Here is a 6,223-nt window from a genome sequence, read left to right on the forward strand (position 1 = left end):
AGAGAGGGAAGCAGGATCTCCGCCGAGCAGAGAACCCGATGCGGGACTCGATCCCAGGACCCTGAGATCATGACCTGAGCCGAAGGCAGCGGCTTAACCCACTGAGCCACCCAGGCGCCCCATTAATAGCTATTTTAACACAAAATACAGAAGAATGCAATTTCATAATATTACTAGTGGATGCTGACTCCCACCTCTTTTTTTTTTTTTTAACTGAGAGCTCTTCCTTATGGCTACATGGTAGTTCTATTCGTTGTATTGTTGTTGCTTGTTTTTACTGAAAACAGCATTTAAAAATCATTTTAAATAAGAAAACTCAGGTTCACTTATACTTGATGTCAGAGAAGGATTGGTTTTTTTTTTCAGAGGATGTTTGGATATTTGAATAGAGCTGGTGCATTCATTTTAATCCAGTCAGGAGAATTGACCTTTCCTGTGAGGAATTAGGTGTGTAGGTAGCACTGAGATAACAACTGTAGGAAGCAGCTCCCACAGCTGGAGCTGGGAGAACAGAAGAATAAGGTTGGACTGGTCAGAACACAGAATCCTGGAGTGGGACCTTCAGGAGGGTCCTCTTTAATTGATGTAAGAGAAGAATTGACTTTTTTTGGTAATTTTTCATAATTACAATTTGTAATACTTTTAATTAAAATATTGAAAGTTCCTGCATTAAATGATATTTGGTATTCCTTGACTATTTAGAGTGGCCATTTTGAGAGGTTTTGATAGCTTCTATTTTTTCCCAAGTATTAGTAATCTCTACTTCCACTTACTTAGCTTGCTTCAGGAAAGAATGTCTCTTTATATCTTGGATTATAGCTATGTATGTGCATGCCTTATCTTTCCTTTTAGATTACAAACTGTGGAGAAGAAGTGTGCCCTTTTCCACCTTATATCTCCTGACATACTCAACCAAATTTTTGGAAATTAGAGTTGCATATATAACATATATGTAAATGAAGGTGTGTATCTTCTGTATCTATAATTAAAGACAGACTGAATTGATACTGTAATATAACAGGAAAAAGAAACACACACACACAGGAGGAAGCCAAGAATATGATACGGCTCTGGCATTAATGAGCTATGTGACCCGAGGCAAGTAATCTTGTCTATGTATGATATTTTTACTCATACAACCTAAATATAAAATGAGCAATGAGCTCTGTTCCCACTTTCTCTAAGAGATAGGTAGAAATAAAGGTCCCTTATTCAGGCAAAAATACCTGCTGCTGCCAACTTTAATCAAATTCTTAAAGTCATAGTCTTCCGGCAGCTGCTCTTGTAAATGGAGAAAATAGTTGATGACAGCTTCCGGCCTTAGGAGCCTCTAGCAGTTATAGCTTTACAGGTCTTTTCAGTAGGATCCCCGGAGTCAACTCCTTTTCTCCTGGGTGTTCAACCTTGGATATTATTAGTGCTCACTATACTCCCTATGAGGAGGAAAGTTGCCTTGTGAGTGGAAGAGTCCCGTACAGGTAAACTGAAGTGTTGTCCACGAAGCAGGCAGATAATCCAGGAGCATTTGATAATGAAAGTATTGTTGTTCAGCTCCAGACCTACCTTCCTATACTCTTCTTTATGATCCTGGAACTGAAAGTGTGCAAACCACACTTCTTCCATCCAGCTGGCTCCGTTAAGCTCTGCTATAGGGAGCTCTTTTTCGTGGCACCTCGGAGGCGGTAGGCTGCTTCAGGATGAAGCTGTTCATCTCTTTCCCAGCTACTGGCTGCCAGAAACTCATTGAAGTGGACGATGAATGCAAACTTTGTACCTTTTATGAGAATCATATGGCCACAGAAGTTGCTGCTGACGCCCTCGGTGAAGAATGGAAGGGTTATGTGGTCTGAATCAGTGGTGGCAATGATAAACAAGGCTTCCCCTGGAAGCAGGGTGTCTTGACCCATGGCCGTGTCTGCCTGCTGCTGAGTAAGGGGCATTCCTGCTACAGACCAAGGAGGACAGGAGAGAGAAAGCGCAAATCTGTTCGGGGTTGCATCGTGGATGTCAATCTCAGTGTTCTCAACTTGGTCATTGTAAAGAAAGGGGAGAAGGATATTCCTGGACTCACTGATACTACTGTGCCTCGACGCCTGGGGCCCAAAAGAGCCAGCAGAATCTGCAAACTCTTCAATCTCTCTAAAGAAGATGACGTCCACCAGTATGTTGTGAGAAAGCCCTTAAACAAAGAAGGTAAGAAACCTAGAACCAAAGCACCCAAGATACAGCATCTTGTTACTCCACGTGTCCTCCAACACAAACGTCGGTGTATTGCTTTGAAGAAACAGTGCACTAAGAAAAACAAGGAAGAGACTGCAGAATATGCTAAACTTTTGGCCAAGAGAATGAAGGAGACCAAAGAAAAACGCCAGGAACAGATTGCCAAGAGACGGAGGCTGTCCTCTCTGAGAGCTTCTACCTCTAAGTCTGAGTCCAGTCAAAAATGAGATTTTCTAAGAGTGACAAATAAATAAGATCAGACATTAAATCCCCCCCCCCCAAAAAAGCTCTGCTATAGGGAAATTTTAAGGAAAGGTTAGAAGGGTGGAGGAGAGAAAAAGGATTTGCTCTTTCCTGTTTGCTTTCCCTTTCTGTTAACATCGTGTTGGCTAAGACACCTGGTCTAGTTTGATTTTTTTCTAAACTCTCATGGTACCTCAGTGTACCCCTCAGAAGTAGCAGTCCAGTTGGCTGATGCACTCTTTTCAGGGGTCTTAGTAGGAGCTCCAGAAAGTCCCACTCCAAGATTCTGTGTTCTGACAGGCTTGACCTTATTCTCTGTTTTCCCAGCTCTAGCTGTGGGAGCTGTTTCCTGTAGTTGCTATCTCAGTGTTACCTAAATACTCAGTTCCTCATATTAAAATGAATGCACCAGCTATATTCAAATATGCAAACAGGCAGAAGCACAAAGCCATTAGTGAACAATAGAAATCTAAACACACACCTAGGATTTGAAGGTGGAACTCTAGTCCCATGATGTGTACATATGAACATGCATGTGTGTATGTTGGGCCTTGTGGGCAAGAACAGGACAGGGCACAGTTTATCTAAAGTCCCAAAATGCTTGCAAAATGCTTTGCAAAAAAATAAGAATTTATTAATACAGAAGCTTAAGAATTCTTAAGATGGTAAAATAGCCCAATTTCTGACTTCACCTTGCAACATCAACTCTAAATTATAGTAGCGAAATAAACTTGGATTCTGCTAGTAAAATAAAATAAAATAAAACAAAATAAATACAAACGATAAGAAAGGCACTTGGGCATACAGTTGGCTAAGCATCCAACTGTTGGTTTCAGCTCAGGTAGTGATTTCAGTATCCTAAGGTCAAGCCCTGAGTCAGGCTCTGACCTCAGCTCAGAGTCTGCTTATAACTCTTTCTTCCTCCCCCTCTGTCCCTCCCCTCTCTCTCCAAAAATAAATAAATAAATCTTTTAAAAAATGACAAGATAATGTGGAGAGAAAAAAGGCTGTCTTGATCTGCCACATTTGTGAGAAGCAAAGGTTGAGGCCTGAGGTAAGTGGTAACCACAGGCAGGAGTACAAGAAGAGTTTTAGTTTGTGCTGTAGCATCCATTGCCTTTGGACAAACAGTGATTTCCCTTCACCTCAGAAATTGGCAGAGACAACCTTATGACGAGGGCCTCTACATGATAATATCAGGAAAATAAGAGAACATCGCAAAAAAGTGAAGAAAATACACGTGGACTGAGATGCCACCTTCTGGCATTCATTCCTCCCCTCCCTCTTCTTCACCCTAGACCTGATGGATTACAAATCTAAGGTGACTGCCTTCTCCCACCGCTGCTGTTTTGAAATAAGAAAAAATAAATAAGTAAAGATGAAAACTTGCTGAGAGTAAGTGCCTGGGAGGTGGAAGCAAACAGGCATGATAAACAGTGGTCCTGTCATTCCTGGATCCATTCTAGGAAACAGGGATAAATCATAAGACTTACACTAACTGGAGAATATATAAATATCATATATAAGAATTCTTCCAGAAAGCAACATAGAAGAAGAAAAAGATAGAAGATGTAATGCTGTGGGGGGGGCGCAGCGGAGAGGGTGGCTGGGTTGGACATTGGGAAAGGTATGTGCTATGGTGAGTGTTGTGGAGTGTGTAATCCTGGCAATTCACAGACCTTACCCCTGGGGCTAATAATACATTATACATTAATTTTTTTTAAAATGTAAAAGAAAAGCTAAATGATTAGAGAAGTTAAGTGGCACATATGTTCAAGAAATCATTAAGGATAAAAATCCTAAGTATGGGTCTTAAGTTACAGTTACTCAATAGAACCAAAAAGAATGTATAACTTTATTTTTTTTTTTAAGATTTTATTTATTTGACAGAGAGAGATCACAAGTAGACGGAGAGGAAGGCAGAGAGAGAGAGAGAGGGAAACAGGCTTCCTGCTGAGCAGAGAGCCCGACGTGGGACACGATCCCAGGACCCTGAGATCATGACCTGAGCCGAAGGCAGCGGCTTAACCCACTGAGCCACCCAGGCGCCCATGAATGTATAACTTTAAACTAAAGAAGAAAGCTCTGTCTCCACTGGCAGGGATGGAGAGAGACAAAAAGCACAGTATATAGGAATATGAACTAAGATGACAAAAATAAATCATAATGTACTAATAACAAATATATATATAAATGGGTCACTCACCAATGAACAGTCATTAAAAAAATCAATAAATTCTAAAATACTTAAATCACGTACACTATGTTTTTGTTCATAATGAAATAAAATTAAGACTTAAAAATAAATCAATAATAAAAATCTCATGTGTGGAAACCAAATAAAAATATCTCATCGAATAATCCTTGTATTTAAAGGAAAATTAAGATCTATTTAATGGTGATAATGATGAGAACCCTATATGATAATTTTGTGACATGTAACTAAAGTTGTGGTTAGAAGGAACTTTAGAGCTGTAAAGACATTTATTGTAACAAGAATAAAGTTAAAATAGATGAGCAAAAGATCCAACTACAGAAAGTAGAGAAAAAGAAATCAGTTCAACCCAGAGACTGAGGCAGTTACGAATAGACATCTCTGGTTAGGAGAAGTGGGTTCAAATGTGGAGTTTTGTTCTCAGGAGACTTAGTGACTAGAAATAAGATAAAAGATGAAAGCTGGAGTCAGAGTCAGAATGACTAAGGGATAAATCTCCTAGTAAGAAAAGGGACATCCTTAAGTTCTTCACATTCATGTAAACACTGTTTTGGGGTGACCAAGGATCTGAGTACACAAGGTGGGAAAAACAGTGCTAGTAGCAGTTGAGTGTTAACAAAAATCTTTGGGGTTACCCACAGCTCAGCCTTTATTTTTTATCTACTGCTAGCTACGTGTGACCTTGGGTGAAATATTTGGCCTTTCAGACTCAGTTTAATGCCCTAGAAAATAAGAGTCTCCTCACAGAGGTTTTGCAAGAAACAAATGAAAAAATATATATATTGTGAGAGTTATTAATATTTTGGGCATGGAAAAAAATATGAGGACAAATGATTCTCAGTCTGCAGCACCTTTAGTGGTAAACATAGACCATTCCCCCAATGAGCTGGCCTTCCTAGGAGCAACTATTTTGTGCTGTCACTTTTTATAGAAGCACTTTCTTTGAATATATTTTCTTAGAGTATGGAAGCCAGACACATCCAAACTCCACATTATCAGAACCCAAATTATGCTACCTCACAGCCCATCAATTCTCTGAGCCTGAGAGAAGCCTACAGATAATAGTTTGGCTCAATTTTCCTTCTTTTGCTCAATATCTGGCACTTCTCCTTTTTTTCTGCTACAAACATCCTATCTTTGGGGGGTCGTACCCCTCACTCGTTCTGGGATATAATTGAATATGTTATCATCTTGGGGACTGAGCCATCACCTGAAGGTCCTCCTTGTGTCTTCTCCAAAAGCAGAAAGACTACATAAGTAAGTGTGCATATGGTGATTTCTGCTGCCTCTAAATTAGGCATATAAACTGATCTGAAATAAGTAAATAACTTCTTGCTGGGGAGTAATAAACACTAAAATTAGAATGTGTCAAATGTTGAGTACTGAATACTTATGGGATATGAACAGATCCCTTTGAAGAACTCAGTCCATAAAATTCTTAGTATGTTTCCCTCCAGATCAGTTCAATACCCCTAGTTTCGAAAATTAGATTTTACCTGTCATATTTTGAAGATGTGACTTGTCTAATAATTTGAGTAGCACAGA

At 39.6% G+C, this 6,223-nt stretch overlaps 1 pseudogene; it reads left to right on the forward strand.

Annotated features, from left to right (window-relative positions):
• The first annotated feature begins 1,677 nt into the window (after positions 1-1,677).
• Positions 1,678-2,488, forward strand: LOC125096186 (40S ribosomal protein S6-like; annotated as a pseudogene).
• The last annotated feature ends 3,735 nt before the right edge of the window (positions 2,489-6,223 follow it).

Source organism: Lutra lutra, chromosome 3 (genome assembly GCF_902655055.1).
Source record: "Lutra lutra chromosome 3, mLutLut1.2, whole genome shotgun sequence".
NCBI classification, from domain to species: domain Eukaryota; kingdom Metazoa; phylum Chordata; class Mammalia; order Carnivora; family Mustelidae; genus Lutra; species Lutra lutra.